The sequence below is a fragment of the Lepidochelys kempii genome, chromosome 6, assembly GCF_965140285.1.
Source record: "Lepidochelys kempii isolate rLepKem1 chromosome 6, rLepKem1.hap1, whole genome shotgun sequence".
Classification (NCBI taxonomy): Eukaryota; Metazoa; Chordata; order Testudines; family Cheloniidae; genus Lepidochelys; species Lepidochelys kempii.
Genome location: NC_136385.1, coordinates 7,665,075 through 7,681,149, shown reverse-complemented (window position 1 = coordinate 7,681,149; position 16,075 = coordinate 7,665,075). Strand labels below are relative to the sequence as shown.

At 43.9% G+C, this 16,075-nt stretch overlaps 1 pseudogene; it reads left to right on the top strand.

Moving 5' to 3' along the window:
* The window catches only part of LOC140912860 (up-regulator of cell proliferation pseudogene), a 128,969-nt pseudogene extending 115,441 nt beyond the window's left edge, over positions 1-13,528 (top strand).
* Positions 13,529-16,075: the final 2,547 nt, after the last annotated feature.

Sequence of the window (16,075 nt, the reverse complement as noted above, 5' to 3'; positions counted from 1 at the left end):
GGTCCTGCACTTAGGATGGAAAAACCCAATGCACAGCTACAGACTAGGGACCGAATGGCTAGGCAGCAGTTCTGCGGAAAAGGACCTAGGGGTGACAGTGGACGAGAAGCTGGATATGAGTCAGCAGTGTGCCCTTGTTGCCAAGAAGGCCAGTGGCATTTTGGGATGTATAAGTAGGGGCATAGCGAGCAGATCGAGGGACGTGATCGTCCCCCTCTATTCGACATTGGTGAGGCCTCATCTGAAGTACTGTGTCCAGTTTTGGGCCCCACACTACAAGAAGGATGTGGATAAATTGGAGAGAGTCCAGCGAAGGGCAACAAAAATGATTAGGAGTCTGGAACACATGACCTATGAGGAGAGGCTGAGGGAACTGGGATTGTTTAGTCTGCAGAAGACAAGAATGAGGGGGGATTTGATAGCTGCTTTCAACTACCTGAGAGGTGGTTCCAGAGAGGATGGTTCTAGACTATTCTCAGTGGTAGAAGAGGACAGGAGAAGGAGTAATGGTCTCAAGTTGCAGTGGGGGAGGTTTAGGTTGGATATTAGGAAAAACTTTTTCACTCGGAGGGTGGTGAAACACTGGAATGCGTTCCCTTTGGAGGTGGTAGAATCTCCTTCCTTAGAAGTTTTCACGGTCAGGCTTGACAAAGCCCTGGCTGGGATGATTTAATTGGGGATTGGTCCTGCTTTGAGCAGGGGGTTGGACTAGATGACCTCCTGAGGTCCCTTCCAACCCTGATATTCTATGATTCTATGATTCTATGAACGTGTGATTGATGACACCATCAGAATCTGCAGGTCCTCGTTAGAGCTGCATGCCCCAGTCCCCCTCAGCTGAGTTTCTGGGTTGTCTCCGTAGTTTCTCTCCTCCCCAAGCTCATGTGACTCAAGAGGGGGGATGGAACTGCATGGACTTGAGGACTGAGGAAAGGTACCATAATGTGCCTAAATAAGCCAACTACCATCAGTTCGCAATTTCAGTAACTGATTTACTGCACACTGGAAAGGCCATGACCACATTATAGAGGAAGAATAATGTATGTAAAATAGGTTTCAGAGTAGCAGCCGTGTTAGTCTGTATTCGCAAAAAGAAAAGGAGGACTTGTGTCACCTTAGAGACGAACAAATGTATTTGAGCATATAAATAAATTTGTTAGTCTCTAAGGTGCCACAAGTATTTAAAATACTTAGTTTTAAAACAACGTTTAATTTTTAATGTTGAACTCCTCAATTTCATTGAAGGTCAGGTAGGATGGGTATCTGAGGTGGACACACATTGAGTATATATCCCAAACAATTCAGAAATGCCAATTTTGGGAAAAAGCAATCCAAAATATTTCTGTGTCCAGTGTATCCATAAGCATTTTTTTAAAGAAATAATGTATTGAGGTTGAGCTGCTAAAAGCATGTTCTCTACCTGTTGATTTGAACCCATCACTTTCCTCTTTGAATCCCTCTGCTCACTCCTCATCTGATATTCAATCAGATTTAAATTATTGGTCACCTTTTCAAGGAAACTCTGTCTCCTACCTAGACGAGCTTTACCTTGTAAAGAATTCCATTTCATTGTGGCAGACAAGAGTAAATGTTGACCACAGTCTTTGTCCTGTAGCGTTAGTTGATTTTTTAGATACACTAGGCCAAGGCCATTGACCACCTTGAAGATAAAGACCAAGATTTTGAACTTGAATAGTCCTGCATTTCAACCCTTGGAGTGTTCACTTGGTGCATGGGGAATGGGATTTTTTTAATCATGAGGCATTTGTGTTTCATCAAAGAAGAAAATCTTCTACAAAGGAACAGCTGTTGTGAAATCAGGTTTTCACCAAACGTTACTCCTGGAGGAATTCTGTACTACTGTAGGCATGCATAATTAATGAGCCATGCATATCTTTAATTTTTTGTGTAGAAAAAAAAAGCTTCTGCCAAAATGTTGCTGCATTCCACCTTTTGCCCACCAGAGGGCACTGTGTCACAAGAACAGCAGCAGATACTCGCAGAAAATAATAATTACCACCGGGGGGGGGCACGGGAGAAAACCTTTTGTAGTGATAAGCAAGGCGGGCCATTTCCAGAAGTTATCAAGAATGGTTTTCTTCCCCACACCCTCCGCCCCCACTCTCCTGCTGGTAATAGCTCATCTTAAGTGAGTGTGTATGATAACACCCATTTTTTTCATGTTCTGTGTGTACATAAATCTCCTCACTGTATTTTCCACTGAATGCATCCAATGAAGTGAGCTGTAGCTCACGAAAGCTTATTCTCAAATAAATTGGTTAGTCTCTAAGGTGCCAGAAGGACTCCTTTTCTTTTTGCGAATACAGACTAACACGGCTGCTACTCTGAAACCTGTCAATATTCCTAGAGATGATTCTCAGATTTCTGACAAGCATAGGGTTGTCTGCAGTGTAGATGTAGCTGGGTAGATCCCAGGATATTGGAAAGCCAATGTGGGTGAGGTAATATCTTTTCTTAGACCAACTTCTGTTGGTGAGAGTGACAAGCTTTTGAGCCACAAAGAGCTCTTCTTCAGGTCTGGGAACATTACTCCCAATGTCAGAGCAAAATGCAAGATGGAACAGATTATTTAGCATAAGTAGTTAGCAAATATTGTAAGGGACCATTCAAAGTAGAATGGGCCATTAGCACCTCTGCAAACATAGGAAAAAAAGAAGGGGTTAGTGGATTACAGATTGTTTTAATAAACCATAAATCTAGTGTCTCTGTTCAATCCATGATGTCCATAATCCATGATTTGGTGTCCAGCAGAGTAATGAATGTAAGCTCCCTGGTTCTTCTTTTGAAAATGCTGTGCAAGTTGCCTTTGAGGATTGGGTCTGATAGGTCAGATATAGAGTGATTACTTTATGAAAAGTGTTCACCCACAGGTGATAGGGTGTTTTTGTCTTTTATCATTTTCCTGTGTATATTCATTTGAGTTTATAATGATTATCTGTTTCATCCATATAATCATTATTCAGGCATTTAGTGCACTGGATGAAGTGTGCTACATGTGATAGGCATGTATAAGATCCTGGGATCTTGAAAGGTGTTTTGTGTGGAATGTTGATCATTATAGTAATGGAGATATGTCTGCAAGTTTTGCATCTATCGTTCTGGCAGAGTCTGGTGCTGCTTTGAGTGGGTGTGTCCTGGTCTGTGGGGAGCTTGCTCTTGATGACGAGGGTTACCTGGGGTTTTGAGAACCCACAGCAGGGGCAACTTAACTATTTCACTCCATGCAGTGTCAGGAATCAATCAATAGGAACACAGCACTTCTGTCTGATCAAGGATTAAATGCAAGTAAGTATGCTCTTATCTAACACTGCAGTTTATTAGATTTAAGCATACAGAGACATAAGCAATAGGTTTAGAACATCCCAGATCTTTTTCCTAAGATCTGGAATGGTATTGTGTAATTAACAGCAGGTTTGCAGTGGCCAGTTGCTCACCCACCAGGGAGAAAGGGTGTCAGAAAAAAGTGTCTCAAGATGGCTTCAGAGGACTGCTCCACAATATACTCTATTAGCTAATCTTTTATAACTAACTTCTACAAAACACATAGGTCATAATGACCCCAACTGGATCATCTCTTTTCTAACTTTCAGTCAACTTTTCATATCAGAGGTGCCTAGATTCAAAGTTTTCCAACCACCAAGGTTTTCAGTCTCAGTTGTTTACTTGTCTGTCCCCTCCTCCCATTCTGATTAGCAAAAAACTATCAGCTAGATATGACCTCGCTTCTAAAAGCCTGTCTCCAAATTAACCCTTAACTATGTGGTGTTCTATTTCATTAATTCCTATTGGCAGAATGCACATAATATGGTTGCAATTAGTTTGATCACATAATGGGGTATACACATCCCTCAAACCAGGGCAACAATGAGTTTGAAGAGATTGTTCGAAGACCAGAAGAGATGGTTCTTGAAATATTTCTTTCATGATGGGGTACCCATCAAGTATGGGGTGTAGTTGTTTACACCCATTGGTGGTTACACTAGCTTTACTGTATGGGTTCCAGTGTGGGGTGGTAGGTGACAAATAGGGGTATGCAGTCAGAAGGGGGTTTATTTCTGTATTGAAGCAGATTCTCCTGGGGTATTTGGGTGGCCTGTTGCATGATGCAATCTACTTCTCTGATGAAGTGTCCTTGTTTGGTGAAGGTGGTTTTAAGTGAACATAAGAACAGCCATACTGGGTCAGACCAAAGTCCATCTAGCTCAGTGTTCTGTCTTCTGACAGAGGCCAATGCCAGGTGCTTCAGAAGGAATGAATAAAAAAGGTAATCATCAAGTGATCCATCCCCTGTCACCCATTCCCAACTTCTGGCAAAGAGAGGCTAGGGACACCATCCCTGCCCATCCTGGCTAATAGTCATTGATGGACCTATCTTCCATCAATTTACCTAGGTCTTTTTTGACCACGGTTATAGTTTTGGCCTTCACAATATCGACAACAAGTGTGTTAAGCCAGGAATAGTCAATAGGTGGACCGTGGGCCAAATCCGGACTGTGAGATGCTTTTGAATGGACCCCACAATGTTTTTATTTCTTTATTATCATTATGGGGTTTTAAAAATTTTTTTCTTGGATTCTGGACCTTGACTGTACCTTGACCAAGAAATTTGGACCTTGACAAAAATAGGCTATCCCTTCATTAAGGTATATATCACTTACTTTCTCCTCAGAGCACATTCTGTGGTATCTGAGTGCCTGGCTGTCAATAACATATTTCTTGGTATGGTTGGGGTGGTTACTAGATCTATGAAGGTAGGTGTGGTGATCCATGGCTTTCTTGTATATGGTTGTCTGTAGGGTTCCATTGCTGAAGCTGATTGTGGTGTCCAGAAGTTGATGCTAGTGTGGGAAAGCTCCAGAGAGAGTTTAATGGATGGGTGGTGGTTGTTGAAGTTGTGGTGGAAGTCTGAGGGAGTTTAAGCTGTCTTCCCATAGGATGAAAATTTCTCAGGTATATCACTGGTTTCATGATGCACTTCTCCAGAAATTCTTCTTCAGGATGACCCATGAAGAGGTTAGCATATTGGGGAGCCATCCTAGTACCCCTGGCTGTTCTCATGCTTTGGACAAAATGTTTATTGCTGAAGGTAAATCTATGACAGGCGAGGATGAACTGGATGAGTTTGGCTATGTGTTTGGGATGGATAATTGATGGTTGTCCATTGTCTTTTAAATATTTGGGGCAGGCAGCTATCCTGTCATTGTGAGGGATATTGGTGTATAGGAAAGTGACATCCATGGTGGCAAGGATGGTATTCTGAGGAAGGTTGTTAATACTGTGGAGTAGAGTAGGGCTCAAATGTACTTGAGCCATCCAGCTACTGTGAGAGTGGACTGTCTGGAAAGACTCTTGCCTAGGCTCACAGCACATGCACGTTTCAATCTCTTTGGCTCATGAGTGTTTGCATGCAGTGTTCTAGAAAGACAAAGGTTTCCTTTAATAGATGTTTTCAGTTTTGCTTCCTCAAACGGGCAGTCAGTGCCACACACTGGCTGAAATAAATGCTGAGTGACTGAGATCAAGTAGGGGATCTTGAGCTGTGTGGTGCACAATCCCCTCCATTCTAAGACTGCTGATTTTGCAAAATGCTGTGTTTTTGACGAGCTGTGCCTAGGGAACTCCTTGCTCAAATGACCCCAAAATTTGGGTCACTAACCCTATCCTGTTCCCCCATGAGACAACAAATTTCAAGACAGTCCAAGTAAGCATACAGATCTTACAGCACTAAGAAGAAATAACATTTAAGTAGAAAGGGCTTCTCAACCTAAACTAAAGCAGAGCTGGTGCTTCATTATACAATCATAGGCCTGGAAGTGACCTTGAGAGGTCATCAAGTCCAGTCCCCTGCCCTCAAGGCAGGACCAAGCACCATATAGACCACCCCTGACAGGTGTTTGTCTAACCTGCTCTTAAAAATCTCCAATGACGGAGATTCCACAACCTCCCTAGCCAATTTATTCCAGTGCTTAACCACCCTGACAGTTCGGACATTAGGAAAAATTTCCTCTCAAAACTTCCCTTGCTGCAATTTAAGCCAATTGCTTCTTGTCCAATCATCAGAGGATAGGAAAATAATTTTTCTTCCTCCTCCTTAAAACAACCTTTTAGGTACTTGAAAACTGTTATCATGTCCCTTCTCAGTCTTCTCTTTTCCAGACTAAACAAACCCAATTTTTTCAATCTTCCCTCATAGGTCATGCTTTCTAGATCTTGAATCATTTTTGTTGCTCTTCTCTGGACTTTTTCCAGTTTGTCCACATCTTTACTGAAATGTGGCACCCAGAACTGGACACAATACTCCAGCTGAGGCATAATCAACGTGGACTGGAGCAGAAGAATTACTTTGCATGTCTTGCTTACAACACTCCTGCTAATACATCCCAGAATGATGTTTGGTTTTTTTTGCAACAGTCTTACACTGTTAACTCATATTTAGCTTGTGGTCCACTCTGACCTCTTGATCCCTTTTTTGCAGTAATCCTTCCCAGGCAGTCATTTTCCATTTTGTACATGTACAACTGATTGTTCCTTCCTAAGTGGAATACTTTGCATTTGTTCTTATTGAATTTCGTCCTAGTTACCTCAGACCATTTCTCCAGTTTGTCCAGCTCTTTTTCAATTATAATCCTATCCTCCAAAGCACTTGCAACTCCTCCCACCTTGGTATCGTCTGCAAATTTTATAAGTGTACTCTCTATGCCATTATCTAAATCATTGATGACTATATTGAACAGAACTAGACCCAGAACTGATCCTTGCAGAAGCCGACTCGTTGTGCCCTTCCAGCATGACTGTGAGCCATTGATAACTACTCTGGGAATGGTTATCCAACCAGTTATGCACCAACCTTATAATAGCTCCATCTAGGTTGTATTTCCCTAGTTTTTTAATGAGAAGGTCATTTGAGACTATATCAGATGCCTTACTAAAGTCTCGATATACCACATCTACCGCTTCCCCCCATCCACACGGCCGTCACCCTGTCAAAGAAAACTATCGAGTCAGTTTGATATGATTTGTTCTTGACAAATCCATGCTGACTATTACATATTGCCTTATTATCTTCTAGATGTTTGCAAATTGATTCCTTCATTATTTGCTCCATTATCTTTCCGGGTCCAGAAGTTAAGCTGACTGGTCTGTAATTCCCTGGGTTGTCCTTATTTCCCTTTTTATAGATAGGCACTATATGTGCCCTTTTCCAGTCTTCTGGAATATCACCCGTCTTCCATGACTTTTCAAAGATAATAGCTAATGGCTCAGATATCTCCTCAGTCAGCTCCTTGTGTATTCTAGGATGCACTTCATTGGGCTCTAGTGACTTGAAGACATCTCACTTGTCTAAGTAATTTTCACCTTGCTCTTTCCTGTTTTGAACCTACCCCATTTTCACTGGTGTTCACTATGTTAGGTGTCCAATCGCCACCAACCTTCTTGGTGAAAACCGAAACAAAGAAGTCATTAAGCACGTCTGCCATTTCCACATTTTCTGTTATTGGTTTTTTGTCTTCTTTGAGTAATGGGCCTACTCTGTCCTTGGTCTTCCTCTTGCTTCTAATGTATTTGTAGAATGTTTTCTTGTTACCCTTTATGTCCCTAGCTTGTTTGATTTCCTTTTGTGCCTTGGCCTTTCTAATTTTGCCCCTACATACTTGTGTTGTTTGTTTGTATTCGTCCTTTGTCATCTGACCTAGTTTCCACTTTTTGTAGGACTCTTTTTTTTATTTTTAGATCATGGAAGATCTCCTGGTTAAGCCAGGGTGGTCTCTTGCCATTCTTCCTATCTTTCCTGTGCAGTGGAATAGTTTGCTCTTGTGACCTTAATAATGTCTCTATAACACATAATAAATGGGTTAATCGTTTATCAGGTCCAAATACCCTAACACTGCACCGGAGACATTACCGTACCAGGACTGGCCTGGAGGTGTCTTAGCATTAGCTCCCCAGGTTGCAATGTGGGTAAATTTGCTTTGTAAGTAATGACAGTCCTCACAGCTCCCCAAAAGGAGAGAGGAAGTAGCGTGAGTGAAGGGACTGATTTGGTCGCTGGGAGGTAAGCAAAGCCACAGTGCTGTTAGCTACACCTGTAAAAGACATGTCCCAGCAAAGAGATGGAGGAAGATATGAAGAAAATCAAAAATGAAGGCGTAACCCAGAAGGTGTAATCTGCACTGACTGCTGAAAGGGAAATAAAGGGTCAGATCCTCCGGATGAGCCATTGATGCCCAGCACAGCTCAGGGTGAGGGGTGAAGGCTACCATCACAGCCACCTGATCCTCAGACTGCCAGGCACCAGTCTGATCCTGAGCAGCAGCTTAGAGCAGCCAAGGGATCATTCCAGCTTCTGGGATCACCACAGAGACAGGGTCCTGAGTCTATGCCCCCTCCTCCAGTAGCGGTGAGCTGGGATGTCATAGAGCTGGTTATACTGGAAGATTTTCTAGGAAATTCTCAGTTGGCCACTTAAGCCATTTTAAAGTGGACTCTGCACTGCACTGAGGATAAGGATTGGGATCAAAAAATGCAAACCAACCTCACATTAGCGGAGTTCAAAGTGGGCCAGAACTATGTTTTATTTGTATAGAAGTAATCCCATTGGCTTCATTTTTGTTATATCAATATAAGTAAGAGAAGAATTGAACCCAGGATGTATAAGTCATCTGTTACTTACTGGGTACTGCTTTTCTTTAAATTACAAACATCAGGCTGTCTATGGAATGAGTAAACTGTATATAAAGTCACCATTTTCTACTCTGAAATTTTGGTTTGTTTTAACTTCCTTCTGCAGAAAGAAGTAAAGCATTTCAAGATGTTCTGTCCAGATTAAACCTGGAGAAGCACAGAAGCATCAAGATCAGGCTGAGGGATGTCCTGGAGATTTGCCCAGAAAGCATCAAGAACAAGATTCCAGAGGCATTAGATGATTTACCTTGGCATTTCCTGAGGAAGGTCATGGCTCTGAATGGGACGGCCAGAAATACAAGCATTGGGCACAAGGCTCCTGCAGAAGAAATGGGTGATTATGAGGAGAAGCTGCATATTGATGGCACTTTCTGTTTTAGTGACACTGAGATGAAAATTTCTCTGCAACCTCTTGATGTTCTCTGTGCTGTTCTGCTTTGCTCAGACAGCTTCCTAAAGCAGGAGATCCTGTCCAAAATGTCCATGTGCCAGTTTGCCTTTCCTCTGCTGCTACTCACCCTTGACACCCCCAAGTGCACCCTAATACTGTGGGCCATGAGGGACATTGTGCGGAAGTGGAGGCCGCACTCCCTGGCAGAGAACAGAGGGTTCAGAGAGGAGAGCTTGATGCTCACGTCAATGCCAACCATTTCTTTTGTGTGGATGGGGAGCTGCAGCTTCTCCAAGTCCCACCTCCTCAATGAGGTTCTCAGCCCCTCCCAGCAGCACCACGATTTCTTTATCAGTGCGGGACATGGAGTCTGGGAACTTCCTTCGGAAAATCGCAGATGGGCTGGTTGAGATTGCCTGGTATTTCCCTGGGGGGATGGAAAATTCTGATCTTTTCCCAGAACCCATTGCAGTTACAAATCTGCGTGGAGACATTGAGTCCCACTGGCTACAGTTTAGCTTTTGAACAGAGGTCTCCTCCGCAGTGTTCATAGTTACCGAGAGCATCGGTGAGAGAGAATAGGCACTGATATCATCTTGGAAAGAATCCAGCTCTAAATATTACTTCATCCTCAACTACAAGAATAAGAAACCCAAAGAAACTCTGGGATTCCTTAATAAGCTGTCCTCAGTGTTGAAGCTGAGCAAATCACAGCTACTGGTGAAAGATCGTACCATGAATAATGCAGGATTTGTGAAAAAGGTGCAGTCCACCATAGGAACCATAGTGAATTCATCTCTGAAGACAGTGAGTTTGGAAGCCATGGCTGTGACGGCACCTGACCTAGGAATCCTGGTGAATGAGGACTGTCAGGCATGTCAATGTGTGAGCAAATATACTGAAGAAATCACTGCAGAAATAAGAGATGGGGCAAAATACAAAAGGGAAATGCTGAGCCTGCAAGGAGACCTATGGAAAAACTTGGCTAAAGTGGAAGAAGAGATGTGCCGAATGAAAAGGCAAGGGGTCATGGCCATTGAAGACTATAAATCTGCGCTGAAACAGAAATGGTTAGAGATACGCAGACAGCAGAATCAGTGTGACCGTACTAATGGTTTGACTAAGTTCATCAAGGGAATAGTACAGCTGAAGCCAGTGGAGAAACATTACTTTCTGAAATGGATGAAATTTATCCTGGATAATATTGCGAGGCGAATCTTTCTAAAATGCGGGCGGACTATAAAGAGAAATGTGAAACTCCAGGAGTGGACCAAAAACAGCTGGAGGAATTAGATGAATTAATATCTGATAGTTCCTTGGGGGTGGAGTATTTCATGCGTGAGTTGGGGCAGTTCTATGAAGCTGAATGCTCAATGGTTAAAGAAGGGAAAATGGAAGAAAGCCAAAGACATTTCACCCGTCTCCCATGCATAGCAGCTGACCTGATGCTGGAAGGGTTTCCTGTTTAGCTGACCGATGGAGATGCCTCCAATATCCCCATGAACTTGGTAGTAGAGGTTCTAACTCATCTCCATATCAGGCTAGGGGATAGATCCAGAATGGTGGTTATAACAGTGCTGAGAGTGCAGAGCACTGGGAAATCCATCCTCTCAACACCATGTTCGGCCTGCAGTTTGCAGTGAGTAGCGGTCGAAGTGCGCGAGGAGCCTTCATGACGCTCATTAAAGTTACAGAAGCTGTTCAGGAGCCGCTTGGCTGTGATTTCATCCTGGTGATAGACACTGAAGGTCTGAAGGCCCCTGAACTAACAGCACTGGAAGACAGTTATCAACATGACAATGAGCTGGCCACCCTGGTGATTGGACTGAGTGACGTCACCATCGTTAACATGGCCATGGAGAATGCCACAGAAATGAAGGATGTTCTGCAAATTGTGGTCCAGGCATTTCTCAGAATGGAGGAAATAGGAAAACAGCCAAACTGCCAGTTTGTGCACCAGAACGTCAGTGATGTGTCTGCTCATGTTCAAAATATGAGGGACAGGAAACACCTCCTGGAGCAGCTGAATGAAATGACCAAAGCTGCAGCAAGGATGGAAAAGCAAAGCAGGGAAATGACATTTTCTGATATTATGGAGTATGACCCAGAAAAACACAATTGGTACATACCTGGCTTGTGGCATGAAGTCCCTCCCATGGCTCCCGTAAACACTGGATACAGTGAGAGGGTGTGAAAGCTAAAGAAATAACTGTTTGAATTCATAGAGAACCGTTCACGGAAAAGAGCTGGAAAGGATATTCCTGATTTTATTGTATGGTTGAAGAGCTTGTGGAAGTCAGTGAAACATGAGAACTTCATCTTTAGCTTTAGAAACAGCCTTGTAGCTGAAGCCTATAACCTGCTGTCTGTGAAGTATTCTGAATGGCAATGGGGTTTCCGCAAGGAGATGTATCTCTGGATATCTGAAAAAGAAACTTTTATCTAGAATCAGCTGCCAGAGACACTAGAGGGTGATCTCTTTCACAGCTTAAAAATGGAAGCACAAGGGAAACTACAGCAGGGAGAACAGAAGCTCTTGAATAACTTAGAACAGTATTTGAAAGGTGAAGCTCCAAATTTGAACCTGATAGAAAAGTACAGAGAAGATTTCAAAAGGAGCACGAATAGCCTCAAAAGAGAACTTGAAAATTATTCAACCAGTAACTGTGAGGAAGCAATTCGAATACGAAGAGGACAGCGCAAGATAGACAATATCCAGTCTGGGTACAAGCAGAAAATTGAAGGGGAAGTTGCCAGACTCTTGGCTGAATGCCGAAACAGAGAAGATAAACTCGACCATGAGAAACTGAAGAAAGAATTTGAAACGATGTGACGAGAAACCTTGTCAGAGTTAACGCTCTGTACTTTACAGAAATGTCAAGTTGTTCAAGATATGGATCTCCAGCTGAGAAAGGATCTGAAGCACAGAGCGGGTGCTGTCAGACAGATACTGCAACATGCAAAAAGCCTGCTGGATTATAGAATGAAGTCTTTCACAATGAAGAAGGAATACTTAAACCTAAAATGGACCAGAGCAGTTGTAGAATACTTCTCACAGGAATGTTACTGTAAAACTGAAGAGCTTGCTCTATCTTTAATGACTGAATGCAAGAAATACATTGAAGAAAAAGTTAAATCCAAAACAGACTATGATGAAACCTATTGTGGAGAACTGCTGCATATGGTTAATGAGAGGTTAAAAGAGGAGGAGATTGAGAAACTTCACACTTCTCCTTTGTTTGAAGTTGACCTGAAGCGTCACGTTTGGGGGAAGCAGCTTGGGCATTTCAGAAGATGCATGAAGATTTTATCAAAGAAAGCGATCCTCAGCAACGTCTGGAGAAGCTGAAACCTCATTATTTCTCCATATTTACTGATCTCTATTTGGAAAAGAAAGAGAGCCAAACAAGGGTGAGGAATTTCTGTGATCAGTGTCTCAAACCTGCCCTGGTGGGTTATGTCAACAAAAGGCTCGGACTAGAAATAGTTGACAATATTCTCAGCAGTGAACAGGCCCTTGAATACGCCAGCCGAAGCTTCTTTCAGTTCTTTTTGCTAAAGAAGCTGCTGGAAGAGATGAACTTTGGCAACTATGTGAAATACATAAGTAACTATGAAGAGTTTGTCAAATCCTGGATACAGAGATGTCTGATAGACCACTATGGAGGGAAGGCAAGTTTGAGAGATTTGGAGAAAGGGATTCTATCCGGAATAATAAATAAAATCAAGGGAGTTCTGAAAAACTCCATAAATAAAAACAATAACACAGTTTCTGCCTTTTTAGACAGCTTTTGCAAAGAGCTGCAGCAGGACCTGGCCATTTCCAGCAATAGCTTAGTTGGAGTACAGTTTAAAACCACAGCAAAAATTGAGCAGCTTTCTGGTAACATTGAAATCTTCCTTCTGGAGCTGGAACAACAAATCTTAACCCAGTTTAATCATTTGGAACTTGAGACCAAACTCTCCAGCCTGCCAGTGAAACCCCAGGATGAGATCTTCAAGCGAGTGTTTGGCTGTGGGAAGCAGTGTCCGTTCTGTGAAGCCCCCTGTGAAGCAGGAGGCACTGACCATAAAGAGCATTTTGTATCAGTCCATCGACCCAAAGGGTTAGGGAACTTCAGGGATTGTGATTCACAAAAGCTTGAGCATTCCATATGCTCCTCTGATGTGGTTTCCAATCGTGAATTCCGAACTGCAGCCGCAGATGGGAAATTTCATCCCTACAAAGATTACCGCCATTACTACCCAGACTGGCGCATTCAGCCTGATCCCAGCATTGATGCTTCTGATTTCCGGAAATTTGTTTTCAAATCATTCAATGACCAGTTAGCTAGAGCGTATGGTGCTAAAGCAGCAGAACTTCCAGGAGACTGGAAAAATATAATGAAAGAGCAGGCGCTGAAGAGCCTAAAGGAAGCATTTTACATGAAATAATAGACATGCCAAGAGTCTCTTTAAATAGGATACACTTCAACAAAACAAAACCCTTAATTAAAAAAAAAACGGAATATGAACAAATCTGACAGCCTGTACCATTTTTTAAATTGAAAACTAAAAACAAAAAATCAATTGCAGGTCACATCTTCCAGTTAGTGCAAGGCTGCTGCACAGGAACAGCCATACCAAAGCAAACTGATAGTCCGTGTATCCCTGTGTCCTTGCTGAACCAGAATAACAGCCCATCTAGCCTGGTATCCCCACCTCTCTGCAGTACTGGATCAGACCAATCACCCATATAGCCTAGTATCCCACATCCTTGCTGTATTGGATCAGACCTAAAGGCCATCTAGCTCGGTATCTCATCTCCCTGCTGTACTGGATCAAACCAGTGATCCATCCTGTCTCTGACAGTGGCCATTACAAAATGTCTCAGTGGGAGGTGCAAGAAACCATCTAATGGAAATTGTATAGAAACGTTTTTAGAGGAGAAGCTTCTTCCTAACATAACTATGTAAACAGGGTCCGAATGAGTTCTCCCATGACAGCTAGCTGTTAGCGGGAGAGACTTTAGGAGGAAATTGTATTTACATGAACTCACCTACTCTGCCTAGATATCCATCAGATATAGAGGTGTTGCTCAAAGTGATCAATATTGACTTGTGTTGGGTTACAAATCACTTTAGTACTGAATGAAGGGGTAGTGAAATGCTGTTGTCAGTGTTGTTGTATTTATTGTATGAGTAAAGGGGAGCAGAACTGTGCTTAACCTGTCTCAAATGAGGGGTCACCCACAGCTGAAAGGACTCATTAAGCCAGGTGCTCGAATGCCTGACTCCTGTGAAGGTAAGAGGGGTGAGGAGAGGTATCTCTGCCAGGAGGAGTGAACTCTCCCTAAGGGTCCCTGGTCTGGTTTAACCTGTTTCTCCCCACTGTTCAGAAGATAGGGCCTTTTGTTATTTTAAGTGCTCAAAAGAGCTGACAATTACTTGTGGCAGGACAGCATTTCTGCCCAGCCTAATAGCTGAAAATCACTAAGGACTTGGCTACACTTGTGAGTTAGAGTGCATTAAAGCAGCCCCAGGCACCCTAACTCACGACGCATCCACACTGGCAAGGCACGTAGAGCACCTGGACTTTGTAGCGGGAGTGCCCCTGCTAATCCACCTCCACCAGAAGCATAACGCTTGGTGCGTCTCGGCTGAAACGCCCCAGCGTCAGTGTGAACGAGGTGTTGCATTACTGCACTCTGATCGGCCTCCAGAAATTTTTCCTTTCCACATAGAATCATAGGACTGGAAGGGACCTTGAGAGATCATCAAATCCAGGGGTTCTCAACCTTTTTCTTGCTGAGGCCCCATTCAACATCCTATAAAAACAACAGCGCCCAGCAGCGGGGAAACATGGGCTCCAGGCCAGGGGGACACACTTGGGCATAGGCATAGTTTTACTTCTATTTTTGGGGGGGTTGGGGGGAGGAAGGCCTGGCAGGGCTCATTCCAGCTCCACACAGCAGGGTGCAGGAAGGATGTGCCATCTCCACCCCCTGTCTCACTCAGGAGGTCACCCAGCTAGTCTGGGCTCTGGGGGGATGCAACCAAAAATATAACTGAAAGGGGGGACTCAGTTCAAAAAGTTTGAAAACCGCTCAGGTGCGGGCAGGAGGTTATTTAGGGGCTGTGTGAAATGAGGGGAGTAGCTCACGGTGCAGGGAGGGAATAGCTAAGGGCTGTGTATGGGCAGGGGGTAGCTATGGGCTGTATGCATGCAGGGGGGCTTCCAGTGCAATGCCCAGCTTCAGGGGCAAGGCACTGGGACTCCCGGCTTCAGCCTCCCTGCTGCTCCTGGCTTGTGGGGGAGGGGAGGTTTGCTGGCTCGAGCGCCGCGTTGCTCCTGGCTTGGAGGGGATGTGGGGACCCTGCCAGCTTCAGCCTCACCTAGCTTCTGGCTGCGACACTCACGGCTTGGGGGGCATGGGGAGGGCACCACGGGCTTCAGCCCCGCGCTGCTCCTAACTAGGGCAGGGGGCCCACTGGCTTCAGACCTGCACTGCTCCTGGCTTAGGAGGAAGGGGGGCCCCCAGGCTTCAGCACTGGGGCTCCAGGTTTCAGCCGTGGGGCTCTGCGGCCCCCCTGAAAGGGCTCACTGACCCCCGGCTGAGAACCACTGATCTAATCCAGTCCCCTGCACTCATGGCATGACTAAGCATTATCTAGATCATCCCAGACAGGTGTTTGTTTAACCTACTCTAAAAAATCTCCACTGATGGAGATTCCAGAACCCCACAGGCAATTTATTTCAGTGCTTAACCACCCTGACAGGAAGTTAGCCATTGATAGCTACTCTCTGGGAATGGTTTTCCACCAGTTTTGCACGCATCTTATAGTAACTCCATCTAAGTTGTCTTTCCCTAGTTAGTTTGTTTATGAGAAGGTCATGTGAGACTGCATCAAAAGCCTTACTACCGTCAACATATACCACATCTACTGCTTCTCCCCATCCACAAGGCTCGTTACCCTGTCAAAGAAAGCTATCAGGTTGGTT